This window comes from Oryctolagus cuniculus, chromosome 5, assembly GCF_964237555.1.
Source record: "Oryctolagus cuniculus chromosome 5, mOryCun1.1, whole genome shotgun sequence".
NCBI classification, from domain to species: domain Eukaryota; kingdom Metazoa; phylum Chordata; class Mammalia; order Lagomorpha; family Leporidae; genus Oryctolagus; species Oryctolagus cuniculus.
Genome location: NC_091436.1, coordinates 12,773,661 through 12,790,992, shown reverse-complemented (window position 1 = coordinate 12,790,992; position 17,332 = coordinate 12,773,661). Strand labels below are relative to the sequence as shown.

The 17,332-nt window shown below is 50.0% G+C and overlaps 1 protein-coding gene across 4 annotated transcripts in view; it reads left to right on the top strand.

The window, feature by feature from the left end:
• The window catches only part of SCAF8 (SR-related CTD associated factor 8), a 247,115-nt gene that overhangs the window by 141,354 nt on the left and 88,429 nt on the right, over positions 1 to 17,332 (top strand). Inside the window, exon 22 of one of the 4 annotated variants that reach the window (XR_007923154.2) lies at positions 5,886 to 6,057. The exons of the other annotated variants lie outside the window; for them this stretch is intronic. The gene's annotated coding sequence lies outside the window, so the exon portion shown is untranslated. The remainder of the gene's footprint in view (positions 1 to 5,885; positions 6,058 to 17,332) is intronic. 4 annotated transcript variants of the gene reach the window in all.

Genomic DNA, 17,332 nt, shown 5'->3' with positions numbered 1-17,332 from the left:
TGGAATATGTTGCCATCTAGTTTGTAAGTTTAAGCTACAGGGTATCCGTTTTAAAGATAAAAGGAGTCATGATTTTTCATTGTTTTCCAGCTGTCAGAGATAAACATCAGTTTGCCTGTTTTAGTTTTCTAGAATGAGGTTGGGCTGAAGTATGTTTTGTCAGTAATTCTTTCATGGGGGTTCAGCAAATAGCTCAGCATACTATTCAGATCATTTTTCAGTAATTTTTTATTCTTCTAAGACACTTAAATAATACAGTGATTTTAATGCATACTAATAGAAATGTTTGAAGGCAAAAATTAATTTCTTAAATTATTAGATTATTAGAATTTCTTCTGGGTACTTAGAAGCAGTAAGCGTGGGAGCTGTGTAATTTTGTAATAGTATACAACTTTTTAATTTCTTAGTGGTTTTTTTTTTTTTTTTTTTTTTTTTTTTTTTTTTTTGACAGGCAGAGTTAGACAGTGAGAGAGAGACAGAGAGAAAGGTCTTCGTTTTCAGTTGGTTCACCCCACAATGGCTGCTGCGGCCAGCGCACTGCAGCTGGCACACTATGCTGATCCGAAGGCAGGAGCCAGGTGCTTCTCCTGGTCTCCCATGGGGTGCAGGGCCCAAGCACCTGGGCCATCCTCCATTGCACTCCCTGGCCACAGCAGAGAGCTGGCCTGGAAGAGGAGCAACCGGGACAGAATCCGGCGCCCTGACCGGGACTAGAACCCAGTGTGCCGGCACTGTAGGCGGAGGATTAGCCTATTGAGCCGCGGCAACAGCCTAATTTCTAAGTGTTTTACTTATATATTTGTTTATTTGAAAGGCAAAGTAACAGAGAGAGAGATCTTCCACCCACTCGTTAACTCTCCAAATGACTGCAGTAGCCAAGTCTGATTCAGGGCAAAGTTAGGAGCCAGGAATTCCTAACTAATCTAGGTGGGTGACAGGGGCCCAAGTACTTTGGGCCATCTTCCACTGCTTTCCCATGTGCATTAGCAGGGAACTGGATCAAAGGCAAAGCAGCTAGGCCTGGAACCAGTACTCCAAAATGGGACGCCAGTTTCACAGTGTCTTAACCCACTGTGCCACAACACCAGCTCCTATGCTGTATAGTCTTAAAATGACTGAACATGAAACCTGATCGGGGCTTGAAACGACTGTACCATCCCAACACTGGGTACATTCATTTATTAATGCCACAGGCTTGTAAGCACTGGGCACAGGATGAGAGAACGCAACATCTCTGCCCTTGACCAGTCCCCTGTGCAGGGGGAGGGCAGGGCTGTAACCAGGGAAACGAGTGGATAGTGTGGCTGGTGGCAGAGCAGCAACGTGAACCGTGGGCTGTGCAGGTGCATCTGGGACAACCAGCCATGGAAAAGGTTGATGAGGCAAGGCAATTAGAGCAAGTGACACGTGACCGAGGGCATTGTGGCCTGGCTTGCGGGAAGCGAGGCACATCTGCAGGGATTCCCTGAGGGCGTGAATGGGTCTGCAGTGAGCTCACCAGGTTCTAGTCCCGGTCGGGGCGCCGGATTCTGTCCCGGTTGCCCCTCTTCCAGGCCAGCTCTCTGCTGTGGCCCGGGAGTGCAGTGGAGGATTGCCCAAGTACTTGGGCCCTGCACCCCATGGGAGACCAGGAGAAGCACCTGGCTCCTGCCATCGGATCAGCGCAGTGCGCCGGCCCCAGCGCACCAGCTGCGGCGGCCATTGGAGGGTGAACCAACAGCAAAAGGAAGACCTTTCTCTCTGTCTCTCTCTCTCACTGTCCACTCTGCCTGTCAAAAAAAAAAAAAAAAAATACAGGACACCCTGTTTAATTTGAATTCAGATACACACGGAATGGATCTTTTAATCTAAATATGTCTGAAATGTAAACGTAACTGGGCATCCTGTGTTTTATGTTGTGTCCTGAGTTAGAAACGCGTCAGTAGTGGGTTCCAGCATAGTAGAAAATGTCAACTGATGACTGATGTCCATGATCTTGGCCTCCCAGGACTTCTCTGGGTACTAGCGAGTGATGGCTCTTGCTCTTTCTCCCGCTCCTTCCTCCTCACCCCCAGAATCAGTATTGGGGCAAGTGTTATTGATCACTGTGGTGTTGTCGGTGTTATTGTAGGATAACAGTAGTAATTACTATATACTGAGCACTTGTTATACTCGGCTCTTCATGTAGTTATTTTAGCCTCACAACAACCAGGTGAGAACAGGCAGTGTTACTTCTCACAGATGAGGAAGTAAATAATTTAGATCAAGTTAGACAGCTAAGTCAAGCAACAGGTGGACCCATGATGTCTTTCTTTTTTTTAAGATTTATTTATTTATATTTGAAACTCAGAGTTACACAGAGAGAACAGAGGCGGCGGGGAGGGGTGGTCTTCCATCCACTGGTTCACTCCCCAATTGGCCGCACCAGCCGGAGCTGCACCGACCTGGAGCCAGGAGCTTCTTCCAGGTCTCCCACATGGGTGTAGGGGCTCAAGGACTTGGACCATCTTCTACTGCTTTCCCAGCCCACAGCCGGATCGGAAATGGAGCAGCCGGGTCTTGACCCGGTGCCCATATGGGATGCCAGCACTGCAGGCGGCAGCTTTATCCGCTATGCCACAGTGCAGGCCCATGAAGGTGTGTTCTTAGCATCCCTTCTATAGGGTTTGGATCAGGACAGTGTGTGGCCAGCGTCATGGCCAAGTTTGTTCTCCACCGGCTGAGGGCCTGTCTTCTTTTCCTTTGCTATAAGTTTTGTTAATTTCTCTTCATGAGTACAGGTGTGTGTTCAGATCCGACGCTGTGTCTTTTTTCAGATTTCTGAGTTCTCCCTTTTTTGGCTAAAATTATTTTATCTTGCTCTTTAATATAGTGTACTCCTCGAAGCCTTCAGAAACATCTGGGTTTCCTCCTCGAGTCTCTAAGTTCAGCGTGAGATAAACGAATTCCAATGAGGCAAACGTCAAACAACTGAGACAGGGCCTAGGAAAGCCTAAATGGATCTGGACTCCGTACTTACAATTGTGTGTACTCTGAGGTTTTGTTTTTTTTAAAATTTGAAAGATTCATTTATTTAACTGAAAGAGTTACAGAGGAGCAGAGGCAGAGAGAGAGAAAGAAAGAGAGAGAGAGAGAGGCCTTCCATTCACTGGTTCACTCCCCAAATGGCTGCAATGGTTGGAGCTGGGCTGATCTGAAGCCAGGAACCAGGAGCTTCTTTCTGGTCTCCCACATGGATGCAGGGCCCAAGGACTTGGGCCGTCCTCCACTGCTTTTTCAGGCACATTAGCAGGAAGCTGGATGGGAATTGGAGCAGCCAGGACTTGAACAGGTGGCCATATGGGATGCTATTGCCATAGCACTAGTACCTATACTCAGTTTTTTTTTTTTTAATTATTATTTGACAGGTAGAGTTACAGACAGTGAGAGAGACAAAGAGAAAGGTCTTCCCTCCATTGGTTCACTCCCCAAATGGCCGCTACGGCCGGCGCTGCACCAATCCAAAGCCAGGTGCTTCTTCCTGGTCTCCCATGTGGGTGCAAGGGCCCAAGCACCTGGGTCATCTTCCACTGCCTTCCCGGGCCACAGGAGAGAGCTGGACTGGAAGAGGAGCAACCAGGACTAGAACCCGGTGCCCATGTGGGATGCCGGTGCTGCAGGCAGAGGATTAACCAAGTGAGCCATGGCGCCAGCCCCTACTCAGAGTTTTAAGTGAGTTATACCAAAGACTGGAAATCCGTAAAAATATTTTATCATCCAAATTAACATTTAAAACTATTTTCATTTTTCTCTCATTAAAATTTCTTTATTTATTTATGAAAGGCAGAGAGAGATCTTCCATCTCCTCATTCTCTCCCCAAATGCCTGCAACAACTAGGGTTGAGCCAAACTGAAGTGAGGAGTCCAGAGCTCCATCTGGGTCTCCAGTGTGGGTGGCAGGGACCCAAATGCTTGAGCTGTCACCTGCCACCTCCCGAGGGTACCTGTAGGCAGGGCGCTGGACTCCCAGGGGAAGCTGGCAGTCCCGAGCATCTTCCTCGCTGCTCCCAGCTATTTTAGTTTTCTTTCCGTGTCCTGACACACACCCTTCTTCGCCACCTGATTTCACTCTGCCACGTTCTCAGTTACACAGATTTCAGAAAGATGACAGTTGGTTGACTACAAAAGATCATTGATAAACTAAAGGATGCGACGTTCTACTCTGTGGCCAGTGAGTTCTTTCTTTCAGGCCAGAGCGTTTGCATTTTCCCAGTGATTAGAGTTCAGGTTTTGGCTTGGTTGGATGCGCGGAGAGATTTAAGTTATGAGGATTGAAGGCTCAGATCTGTGCTGCCCGCTGTCACCCGTGGGCCCACTTCTCGCCGGTAATCCTCTCTCCACGGCAGGGTCCTGGCTCCCTCGTCTTGCTCCTGTTTCTGAGCTGCTTGTGACATTTGGGGAACTGCTTTCCAAAGCTGGATCTTGGTAGCCAATTTACATATGTAAGAAAACCACACCTTAAAATGTGCAGTTGAGGGCATTGGCATTCAGTATCTTTTAAATTTAAGGAATAAATCGAGTGAAACAATGACAAGGGGTCCGAGTTTGCTAAGTATCTTGTGATCACGTTTTGGTAAGAGGCATGAGAAATACTCAAATGCAACTCAACATAATACTCCAGTATGAACTCAAATTATCACCTGTAATAGCTAGAAATTTGAAGTAACTAAATTGTGAAACCTACTTAAGAAATTAAAATTAATTGATATCATCTTTGCAGAACTCATTATATGTAGGTTCTTAAGTAGAATTATGTTAAGTGCTGGTAAGAAATAATTCGTGACCAAAATGATCAGACGAGATATTTTACAAATTAATGGTAACACAATAAGTATAGGCATTCCACCTCATGCATACATAAGTAATTATTCATCTTAATTATTCATCTTAGTGTTTGAAACTGCTGTCATAGAGGTATTTGCTCTTAATTACTTTGCTAGACAATTTCTTTAAAAAAAGATCTATTTATTTGAAGGGCAGAGTGACACCGGGAGAGGGGAGAGAGAGATCTTCCATACGCTGGTTCACTCCGCAAATGCCCACAATAGCGGGGGTTGGGCCAGGTTGGAGCCAGGTGCCAGGAACGCAGTCCAGGTCTCCTATGTAGAGACTCATGTCCCTGAGCCATCATTTGCTGCAGGAAGCTTGATCAGAAGCAGAGCCGCTGGGATTCCAACCAGCCACTCCTGTGCAGCGTGCAAGTACCAAGCAGCTTCTTAACTAGCCATGCTGCACCGCCCGCCCCCGGTCATTATACTGTTAACCAGTGAGGTCAGATGAATGTGATTCAGAGGTCACAATTTGCACAGTTGAATGATTAAGTAGGGAGACAGAATTTGGCAGATATCTGTCCCTATAAACGCAAGTATGACATAGGTTAACGCACCAGCTCTAAGGTGGAAGGCAGGCCTAGGAACTTTCTGGTTTATTTCAGGAGTGATAGCAGATAGCTGATGCCTCAGAATGGCTCTGAAGGCTGTGTTAGACATTGATTTCAACGAACATTGGTTGAGAGCCTGTCAGGTACCCAGGGCCACAGGGAGCAATGGGCATGCAACGGTGAGTGAGAGAGACAGGGGCCTGTCTGCCTGGAGCCAGTGGAATTGTCCAGGTAGGCTGTGTGTTCCCCTACATAAGCAGGTTGTTGTAAAACTTCCCTTTCATTTTGTAGACCAAGGATGTAAGCTCTGTATCCACGGTCCCAGACTGAGGTAGCTTCCCTGCACTCCCGGTCCCTCGCGCCTGTCTCTATGGGAGCCTTCACTTCAGTGGTGGGTTCCTTGGCGAGGAAGCGGCTGTGAGCAGTTGTGATGCCCTGGGTCAGCCGTGCACCTGCTGGGCCTGATGCCCTTCTGCTTGTGTTGCAGCAATTCCTCCAGAGACTCGGAATGTCATTGTGATGAGCACTGAGAACTAAACAAACGAGTGATTGGATTCCAAAGCCACTCAGATAACTCCAGTCTTACAAGGAACCCTGACTTATTTCAAAGTACTTATCCAGGACCTTCGTTATTCCTTAACACAGGAGGTAAAAGCAAAGTGAGTACCGGAGGCTTCGGTGTGGCCAGCTCTATTGTGGAGGAGCTAATGGGATTGTAAGGGTCAGGCCACCTACCTCAGTTTGAGGCTAGCAGGCGGTCATGGTCAGGGCAGGAGGTCAAGGCCGGCACCAAGCAACTGGGTCGAGGGTCTTGTTAGGGGGCGTCAGACCATCTGGGTATTTGTGGGGTGTGTATGAATGGGCGTGAGCTCCCAGGTGTACACATGTCCATAGACAGGTGGAAGGACAGGGCCAGCACAGCCAGCTCCCTCCTGGTCAGCGTGAATGCAGACAGTTTCTTACAAAGCCGCGTGTCACATCCAGGGCAGCGGATGCACTAGACAATGAACTCAGGTTGTTCTCCCAGACGCAGTCATATGGTTGATCCACAAACATGACAGAGATGAGGCTGACCAGGTGTTTGGGCAGAGCAAGAAATCTGACCATCTGGTCCGGCAACTAGACTCGCACCATGTGATTTCCAAGTGAGGCTTTTTTTCTAAACGCAACCAGAAATTCACATTGAACCCCAGAGCCTGGTATTTTTTTCCTTTCTGGCTGATTCTCGGGGGACCATCCTTTCCTGTTAGTTTCAGGAATATGAAGGAGGTGACTGTGGTCTTTACTTTTCTGTCGCTGATGCAGAGCCTTAAGGGTCTTTCCTGTTGCCCACAACACCAAATGGCTTTAAGAACGTGCACCAAGTAATGGTCGCTTTCGTGTGAAAACAATGGAAAGTTCTTCCAGCAACATGAAGGATCTTATTTTGGCTGAATGAAAACTGTAGCAAGTCTGGTTTTGCTTGCAACTAAGTGTAAAGATTGCTTCGTGTGAAACAGGTGGTATGATGTGGGGGAGAAAGCTGGGGCCTTTGAAGTTGTTGAATTCAGACCTAGTGTCTACCCCAACAGCACTGGTTCCTGGGGAAATCAGGGAATGCCAATCCCAGGGCTCTTGGGGGCCTGCAGGAGATAATGCAAGCCAAGTCCTAGCAGAGCTCCTGCCGTGAGCTGAGTACCCCTGACTATTCTTGCTTTATCGGGATGCTGCTTTTGGAGGATCATGTATACTGTCAATAATCTCTTTAAATAAGTTTTTAAAATGTAATTGTATTTGAAAAGCAGAGGGAACAGAGACAGAAAGAGTTGGAGTTCTTTTCACTGGTTCACTCCTGAAATGCACGCGACAGCCAGAATGGGCCAGGCCAAAGTCAGGAACCCAGAACTCAATTCAGATCTCCTGTGTGGATGGCAGGGACCCAAATACTCGAGCCATTACCACTGCCCAGAGTTGTGCACATGAGTAGGAAGCTGAAATTGGAAGCAGAGCTGAGACTTGAACTTAGGAACTCTGATATGGAATGTAGGCATTCCAAGTAACATTTTTATTTTTATTTATTTTATTTTAATTGTATTTGTAAAGCAGAGCGCGCGAGAGAGAGTTGGAAAGAGATCTTCCACTTGCTGCCTTACTCCCTAAATACCTGCAACAGCTGGGCCAGGGTGAAGCCAGGAGCCCAGAACCGAATCCAGGCCTTCCACGTGGGTGGCAGGACCCCAAGTGCTTGAACCACCACCTGCTGCCTCCAGAGTGTGCATTAGCAGGAAGCTGGATTGGAAGTGAAGTAGCCAGGACTTGAACCAGGCACTCTGATACGAGTGCAGGTGTCCCAAGCAGCAGTCCTGCCGGTTCTTAACTTCTACACCAAACGCCCTCCCCTAATGAGATTGTACAGGCCAGCCTTCTCTCTCTCCCCAGGTCCCTGCTCACAGTGTGTGCCAGGGGCAATCCCTGGCACTTGCCAGGCCACAATCAGGCCGTTACTGGAGGGAGACAGGAGGAAGAGAATCCCGTGGTGCCTGTGGACCTGAGGGATCTGGGTCCACAGGGAAAAGCTGGTGATGTTCAGCAGAGATTTGTAGATGGTGGGGGAAATGTTCCTTCGACGTGATCTGTTGCAGAGCTTGGTTCTTACCTTGAAAGATGAAATACAAATACACCATAGCGAGGTCTCAGTTTCCCTAAAAGATCTCTGCTGATCTTCAGTCGCCCTATCTGGAGACTGCAGCTGTCCCGGTGGACGTGTCAGCCCTGTGGGGTATACCCTGGGTAGAGAGATCCCTGACTGGGGAGCACGCCGAAGGCATCCGGGGTCCCTGGATTTGATGGCTCTGCAGGGATCCACGGTGGGAAATGGGTGTTGCTGTTCTGGATTGTTCCCAGAGTCCTAATATCTGGGATGGGCCGAGCAGACCAGAGGGGTCGCCCATATCCTCCTCCCTGCCCCCCAGCAGCAGAGGCAGTTGTCTTTAAAATGACTGCTCTGCATTATAATAGCTGAAAATACCCATCACACATAATCACAAGAGCCTGAACGGGTTGACTATTTGCTGAGGCCCAGATGGGGCCAGCATGGTGGTGCAGTGGGTTAAGCCACCCCACCCCGCGACACTGGCATCCCATATCAGAACACCGGCTTGAGTCCTGGCTGCTCTGCTCCTATCCAGCACCCTGCTAATGGCCTGGGGAGGCAGAAGGGTGGCACAAGTACCTGGGCCCCTATACCCACGTGGGAGACCTGGATGGACTCCCAGGCTCCTGGCTTCAGCCTGGACCAGCCCTGGCTGTTGTAGCCATTTGGGGAGTAAACCAGAATTTGGAAGATGTCTCTGTTTCATTCTGTCACTCTGCCTTGCAAATAAATAAATAAGTGCATCTTTAGCGCCGAGGCACAGGTATATTGATGTGGGTGCCGGGACCAGGGAAACCAGTGGACCACAGCTGGGGACAATGCTGAGTGTGGCCTGGAACAAAGGGCAGGTGACACAGCCGGGGCCAGCAGAGCACAGCAGGGAGACACCACCCATAGGGAGCCCTGCCCAGCCACTCCTACCGCAGCCTCAAGGGAGAGTGGGGGTGGTGCTGTGAGGTCTGCCCGCGTGGGAGGCAGCTGGGAGAGAGGGAGCTCACGTGGAGTCAAGCCTGGACAGTAAGGGCCTAAGGCGTGAGGGAGGCCCAGGTTGTATTAGCTCTCTGTCCTTCTGTGGTTTCCCAGGGAGAATGCCATTGCAGGGTAGTGTGAACCAACCTCAGGATTCTCATTGTTCCATCTGCTTCCCAGAAAACAGGGTTTTAGCCCCTTTCCGTCTAGTTTAGGGCAGGCAGTAATGTATCATTTTGAAGCACATAGTTTCCCAATAGTTGAAGGTGAGGAAGTAGCATCCCTCTGTAGCAGGTGCCACCTCTGGACCGCAGCCTCGAAGGAGAGTGAGGGTGGCGGTGTGAGACAAGCACTGAGTGGCTGGGGCTCGAACCCTGATCCTGGCGCGTGCCTCAAACCCTGAACCTGGCGCGTGCCTCAAACCCTGACCCTGGCGCGTGCCTCGGATGGCCGTCACACCGCAGTCTGCTTCTCACACATGAGCGTGCCCTAATATCTGCCTGGCACAAATGTGAGGATGACGGGAGACAGACCCCACATGAGCTGTGTAAATGCTTGAATGATGAGACCCCCACCCCATACCCCCTACCTGCACCCCCTCCAAGGTTTTGGTTTTTTTTTTTTTTTTTTTTTTTGACTGGCAGAATAGACAGAGAGAAAGGTCTTCCTTTCCCATTGGTTCACCCCCGCAATGGCCGCCGCGGCCAGCGCACCGCGCTGATCCGAAGCCAGGAGTCAGGTGCTTCTGGTCTCCCATGAGTGTGCAGGGCCCAAGCACTTGGGCCATCCTCCACTGCCCTCCCAGGTCACAGCAGAGAGCTGGACTGGAAGAGGAGCAACCGGGACAGAATCCGGCACCCTGACCAGGACTAGAATCCAGTGTGCTGGCACTGCAGGTGGAGGATTAGCCTAGTGAGCCGCGGCGCCGGCCCTCCTCCAAGGTTTTGAATACAGCCAGCGTGTCAGCACTGACCTGTGCTGTGTGTAGTCAGGGTGCAGGGCCAGGGCATCTGTGACAGCACAATGCAAGAGCACCCACCACTAGTCCAGTAGCCCTGGAATATTCTAAGTGTGAAGAACTGGTGAAAACCATTCATTCGGCCCACAGGTCTTGAATGCACACTGCGTGTGTGAGCAGCAGTGCGGCAGAGGCTCTGGTTCCACTCCAGTGGCAGAAACGTGCTCCTTGGCACTGGTGTGGACGGTGGTAGCGGACAGCCTCAGCAGCAGCAGAAGTGCAAGAACGATGCTAGTTTTTAACCCCCGATACTTGGCTTCACACCCAAGCAGTGTAGCCCCAGAGAGCCCTAAACATCCCACCACCACTCACTGTCCCCAAGACCACGTGACCAGGTCCCTGCTGCTGTCTCCCCACCCGGTGCTCCCTAAAGCCACTGTGCTGCCACCTGGTGGCCTGGGTGGGGACCTACCTGGATTCCCATGTCGAAAAGATTGCTTCGTTTTCTGCATTTTCTTCCCACGAGGTGAATGTACTCTGGGTTCCCCATTCCCTCTGTTTCACCCCTCTTACCAGTGAAAATCCTTGCAATAGGCTTTTGCACATGTGCATGTGTTTATCTGCCTCTTCTTTGTAGGCATTTCTCATTTCTCCAGATAACTATCAGGTGTCTGTGCATGGCAGTACACTGGTTTTATAGTTGATAGGAGGTTTTAATGACATTAGTCTCATGTACACAAAGCTTAGTCTCAGAGGTGACAATTGATAAACTGAAAACTGTAAGATGAGGTAGAAAGTTTTAGTATGAGACTTTTTTTTTTTTTTTTTGACAGGCAGAGTGGACAGAGAGAAAGGTCTTCCTTTCCCATTGGTTCACCCCCCAATGGCCGCTGCGGCCAGCACACCATGCTGATCCGAAGGCAGGAGCCAGGTGCCTCTCCTGGTCTCCCATGCAGGTGCAGGGCCCAAGCACTTGGGCCATCCTCCACTGCACTCCCGGGCCACAGCAGAGAGCTGGCCTGGAAGAGGGGCAACCGGGACAGAATCCGGCGCCCTGACCGGGACTAGAACCCGGTGTGCTGGCGCCGCAGGCAGAGGATTAGCCTAGTGAGCCGCGGCGCCAGCAGTATGAGCTTTTTCTACCCCCTCCATGTTTTTCCAAGTTTTCTAATTTTAAAAAAAAGTAAGCATATTGATTTTCAGATTTTCTACTTTATTATTTGATTTAATGGTAAAAGGAAGTATTGGAACGATAAAGAAGGAGCACTTTTTGATTGTTTGGCCTTAGGTTTTGTTCATCTGTTCCTCCAATACACAGCTGAGTATGCACGCACTGTGTTTGGGGCCTGGAGAAATGAAGAAAAAGACCACGGCCGCGCCCAGGCAGGGGCGACAAGGGTGGTGGCCACAGCCAGCAGGAGAGCGTGCAAGTCTGCAGGTGCACAGTTTGAAAAAGCTCAGTGTGAAGACGGCAGAGAGTGATTTTACAGGAAGGCGGCCGTGAGGGGCAGGTAGGCAGGCCCCGGAGACCAGGGAGGATGCGCACTTCCAAGGCTGTGAGTCACATTTGCTAGGGGCAAAGACAAGGGAAGCTGCATGATTCGGAGAAAGGGCATGATTAAATATAATGTGAAAGCGGCCAGGTTGTTTGTGTCTGAATGTGCCCATTAGCCTGGGACAGATTAAAGGCAGGTCACCAATGTAAGAGTCTCAGCTAAGCTTTTTCAAAAAGTCGAAACCTTTTCAAGACATACTGCTTGTTAATCCTAGACAGAAGAGATTTGTAAAAGGCAAAAAAAATATAATGATGTTTCTTATAACTGCATCCCAGGAAATCTTGGCTCTTCTCCTAAAAATCTTGAAATAAATGTTTTCTGGAACATTAATTGGAAGACAGCTTGCTATCACCAAATTGTTAGTCTGTGGTAGAAACTCAAAAGTGCTAACAGATGCACCCTGCAGATTTTAAAAATGTGGAAGCATTTCAGCCAGCTGCCACACCACTGATTCATACAACGTTTTTGAAATAAGAAATACACATAGAAGTCCACATGGCTGATCAACTGACAATCAGTGTTTCTCTTTATACTGTAGACCTCTGATTCATCTGATTTCAGATGGAAACTTGCCTTGACTAGAATTAAGCCATTTAAATTACCTCAGTAGACTATCTAAGAATAATCTAGGTTAAATTCCGTTTTACAAAAGCAGAGTTTAGATTTTCATCCTGACTCTCTTACTTAACTAACTCTGTGACCTTGGACGGGTTTCTTTGCAAGCCCAGGATGGTCCATGCTCCTGTGGACCCGTGTTTCCAGTTCGTGCATCTCAGATTTGTACAATGCCCGTATAATCAATGCAGGGGGAACTTCCAAACCTTTGTACGAAATGAGATTAAAAGATGTTTACTTTGGTGCAAAAAAAAAAAAAAAAATCTGAAATCCATGTGTAGTTTTTCATCCTAAGCATTCTCCACAAAGTGTTGTGGAAGTACCCACAACTACTGTTGGAGTATTTTTAGGAAAACTCCCCACGTATTCATATTCATTAGGTAGGTAATGAATTTACTAAGACGCAGGGGCCCCAGTCCACTCCATACCCAGATCCATTCATCCTAGTTGCTTCCATGTGGGAGCTAAGCAGGGCGGGGCAGTAAACAGAACACCTGCGAGACTGCGCCCCTGGACACGTCCACCTGCAGACTCAAAAGCCACATCTCCGGGGCTTTGTGCAAAATGGGAGCAGGGAGGGAACTTGGCAGCCGTGGTCCCCTGCACCGGTGATGGTGGGAGAGGTTTATGCAGGCCTGCCCACACGCACCCCCACCTCTTTAACACATAAGCAAGTCTATCTCTGTCCTATTTTTTATAATAAAATTCTTATCAGGAAGTGTCACAGTTTCACAAAACAACTTCTTTCTAATTAAAAAAAAAAAAACTCTTATGAAATGTTACAGGAGAGTCTTTGCCCTATTGTATAGATACAGTTGGGTCTCAGACTATGCGTACTCTATTTCTGTTATTATGATTCTAGTTTTTAAATCATCCAAATAATAAATACCATTAAAAAATCACATAAGAGTTAAGTACGGGGGTGAAAATCGATTATAGTCCTAAATCTAGTTAGTACTTTTTTAATTCCTAAAAGTATAGAAGAAGAATTCTGTCTGCCATAAAGAATAAACATTGCAGGCAGAAACCTGTTTTAAAGGATCCCGGATAGCGTGGGGCAGAGGAAGCATCATGGGTTCTGGAGTCCCCCGGAAGTGTTGCCCCTTACTCAGTGGCTTTCCTTGGGCCAGGCTTCTCCTCTCTGAGTTTTCTCTGGGGAAAAAAAAAAAAAAGTGGGGCTAACACTCCCTGCATGTCCAGGGTGCTGATGGGAATCCTGGGCAGAGGCAGAGGGTAGCACGAATGGGTGTCTGTCACCATTACTGAACGTGTGGATGGGATGTGCAGGACTCACGGCAGGGCGCAGGGTGAACAAGCAGCAGTTACCAGTATGAAGAATGTGCTGTGCACAGTATGTGGTGGCCTTGTGCACCTGTGGCTTTAAGGACAGCTGGTCCTTTTCAGAGAGTTCAGAGACAATGGACACAATTTCAAACCGGAAAGCTGACTCAAAGGAGTGATAAACCCGGTGGTAGCACCCAGCTGGCATAAGGAAAGTGGCGCACGATCCCAATGAGAAGAGGAGGAGACGCTCGCGTCAACTCAGCGCTGTATAAGGGGTCCAAATCCCAGAGGAGGGGGCAGGAGAGAAAGATGCCTAAGATGAGCGTGAAATAGAAAAAACCGTGACAGGTGGACCGGAGGCTCCAGGCAGATCTGAGGTTAGCTTATGCGGCAGTGGGTTTTCTGTTTGTTTGGTTGTTTGTTTTTAAGCATCACTCAGAGCAAAAAGCAAGAGATGGGGAGGAGGCACGGGCACCCGTGGCCTTGTGCGTAAGTGGAAGCAGCTCAGCTTCGCTTCAGCGGGAGCTGAAGCCTAGCACAGGCGAGAAGGTTGTCGGGGGGCTCCCGCTCGTTCTCAGTCCCTGTGGCCCTGAAAAGCGACATCCCTGGGAACCAGAAGAGCTTCCAGACTGGCCTCCTGGGCACAGCAAACCAGGAACTGTGGCGACAGGAGACAGTACTGGTGCTCGGGAGCAGGCGAATGAGGCAAATGCTTTGGTTTCCAAGCAGAGACAAGGATCGCTCCCTAGAACTTGTCATCGTTCCCAGCAAGGCGCTGAAAAGAATTAATAAGATGGAATCCTGTGCCCCAGCAGAGCTGGCGCGGGTTCACCCAGAGCAGTTCCTGCCAGGAAAAATCCTTGCAGCCTGGAACGCGGGCTTCCTCAGTGGCAAGTGAGAAAGATGTGCACGGGGCTTCTGTCGGAGTCTGAGATACTCACTCCAGTTCTTTGTGAAAAGGGCGGAGTCGGAGGCTGGAAGGCAGTGCAGCCGCCGGCTGGGACCCCAGCCCGCTCAAACTGCTGACTGCCAGTCGAGGCCAGGTGGAGACACCCCTCACCTGCCCGCTGCCTCGGAGTGAGGAGCCTGGGTCCCAGCCTCGGCTGTTCCAAGTGCAGGGTGCAAGGCTGCTGCTGCACAGTGCCCCGGGGCAGGTGGGCACCAGCGGCGGTGCAGGCTTGCACGGTTATCTAGGCTTCCCCGCACAAGGACCTGGTTCAGGCTGAGATAGGTGCCAGGCCCCGGACAGTGCTGTTCCGTCCGCCACGCGCAGACCAGAGCTGACATTTCAGAGCCAGTCCCAGTTTGCGTTCACTGAGGGACAGTTTAGGGTGTGTCTGTAGGAGGATGACCCCGATGCGCAGGCCTGCTGAGGCTCACGGTGCTCGCCCTGGAGAACATCTGAGGGTGTTAAGGCGACTGACTTAAAATAACTGAAGTGCAGCTGAGGGATGGGGTTTAGCAGATCTGAGCTTCCTAGCGACTGGTGCTGTCCAGAAAGAAAAACGCCTCCCAGACAGACGAAGGCGGCTGCCAGAGAAGGCAGGAGACAGCTCAGGGGTCCGAGTGGACCCCTGGCGTGATGGCGGGGAAGCCCTCCTGGACCCTGAGATTCTGTGACTCTAGTTCTGTCTCTCAGACTGTCACCTGCACATCCAGCGTGGCTGGCACGCAGGCCGAGCTGTTCACGGCAATTCCACCCGGGAAGGTTTGGGTCGGTCGTCTCGGGTGAACACGGCCGTTTCACCCTCATTCATTCCACGAAACCCGTGACCATTCTGCAGGGAGGAGCCGGGTTGAAATGACAGGGCCCCAGGAAGAGAAGGGTGGGACTGCCAGGCCTGATTTGCATATCTCCATTTCCGGGTGCCAGAGAACAGAACGTTCTTACAGGTTCCAGTGAGCCATGTTTCTTTTCTTTTTTTTTTTTTTTTAATATTTTAAAAATAACAAAAGGATTTTTTCCCAGCTAGGTTGAGAGCATACACATTTTACTCTTATCTTGAAACTTGACGAGGCCTCTCCCTCACTATCAGAAATGTGACTTCCGTGTGGAAGTCCAGGGCATAGGGGAGAGCTGTCAGGGACACGTGATGGGCAGCACCTGCCTCTGGGCGGAGTCCCCGCAGCCCTGCGCCAGGTGTGCGTCCTTGAACTTTTAAACAGGGGCCAGATTCCCAAGTAGAGTCCCCTGGAGCCACGAGTGACCGTGGCAGGAAGCGTTGGCATGGGTGGCCACACGCATTGCTCCTGCCCCAGCATGCCTTGCTGATAGGGAGAGAGCAAATTAGCTCTCCAGATTACAGTCTCGCCTTCTTCACACAGTCTGTGGGCCGTCAGCCTTCCACAGACACACCCCAGAAGGCCAGGCCATCGTAGTGTGGGATCCACCCCCCTTACTTCCAGTGCTCACGTTAAGGGTCGCAGGGCTGGCCTGAAGCCTCTGTTTTCCACACTAGAAAGTTCCAGAGGCTTCCAGTGCGAATGTCAGTGATCCCCCTCCTCCCTCTTCGTCTGCCTCCCTCTCTCACTTGGGCACACCCCTCAAGCTCTCATTACCCTGTCTTTAACAGTCACCACACCTGGAACAGTCCCACCCCAACTCCTGTTGGTTTTTCCTTCTAGCACGCTCTGCTCCCTGTCCTGTCTGTTGTTGTCTCTACTGCAGGGTCAGCCTGGTGAGGCTCCGTTCTCTGGCACCCGGAAATGGAGATATGCAAATCAGGCCTGGCAGTCCCACCCTTCTCTTCCTGGGGCCCTGTCATTTCAACCTGGCTCCTCCCTGCAGGATGGTCATGGGTTTCCTGGAATGAATGAGGGTGAAACGGCGTGTTCACCCGAGATGACCGACTCACGTATCTGTCTGCAGCTCCTACAATAGTACCTGGCAGACGACAGTTGCATGATGGGACTTGTGAAGGGGGTATTTTTGCAATTAGGGACAAGCAGTAAAGAATACACACCTGAAAACCATTCTTGCTGTGGAAAGGAACAAACCTGGCATGCTACTTCAGGGTCCTTAAGGTACCCACCCCCTGTACCCCCTGGGAGGATGCTAGAGAAAATACAAAACATTATTAGCTCATTCTGAATTCCAGACATGGAACAAATAACTCAGTATAATTATGCCCTGTGCAATATTTTGGATATATTCATAAAAATATTTCCTGAAAATTTTGTTGAAGGTTTAAATATTTATTTGAAAAGCAAGCATCAGAGAGAGAGAGAGAGAGAGAAATCTTTCATTCTGTGGTTCATTCCCCAAATGATTGCAACAGCCAGGGCTGGGCCAGGCCAAAGCCAGGAGACAGGAACTCAGTCCTGGTTTCCCACAGGGGCGCCAAGCTCTTGGGCCATCTTTTGCTGCCTTCCCAGACGGATTAGCAGGTAGCTGGGCAGGGTGTGGCGCTGCCAGGACTCAAGCCAGCACTCCTGTATGGGATGTAGGTGTTATAAGCAGTGGCTGGCCAGCGTCGCAGCTCACTAGGCTAATCCTCCGCCTTGCGGCGCCGGCACACCGGGTTCTAGTCCCGGTTGGGGCACCGGATTCTGTCCCGGTTGCCCCTCTTCCAGGCCAGCTCTCTGCTGTGGCCAGGGAGTGCAGTGGAGGATGGCCCAAGTGCTTGGGCCCTGCACCCCATGGGAGACCAGGAGAAGTACCTGGCTCCTGCCATCGGATCAGCGCGGTGCGCCGGCCGCAGCACGCCGGCCGCGCCGGCCATTGGAGGGTGAACCAACACCAAAAGGAAGACCTTTCTCTCTGTCTCTCTCTCTCACTGTCCACTCTGCCTGTCAAAAAATAAAAAATAAGCAGTAGCTTAACCCACTGTGCCACAACACTGGCCCTTCTTATCTATTTGTATTTGCTAAATTTACTACATCTGGAGTACTTGCCCCTAGAATTTCATTTGTCTCCTTAA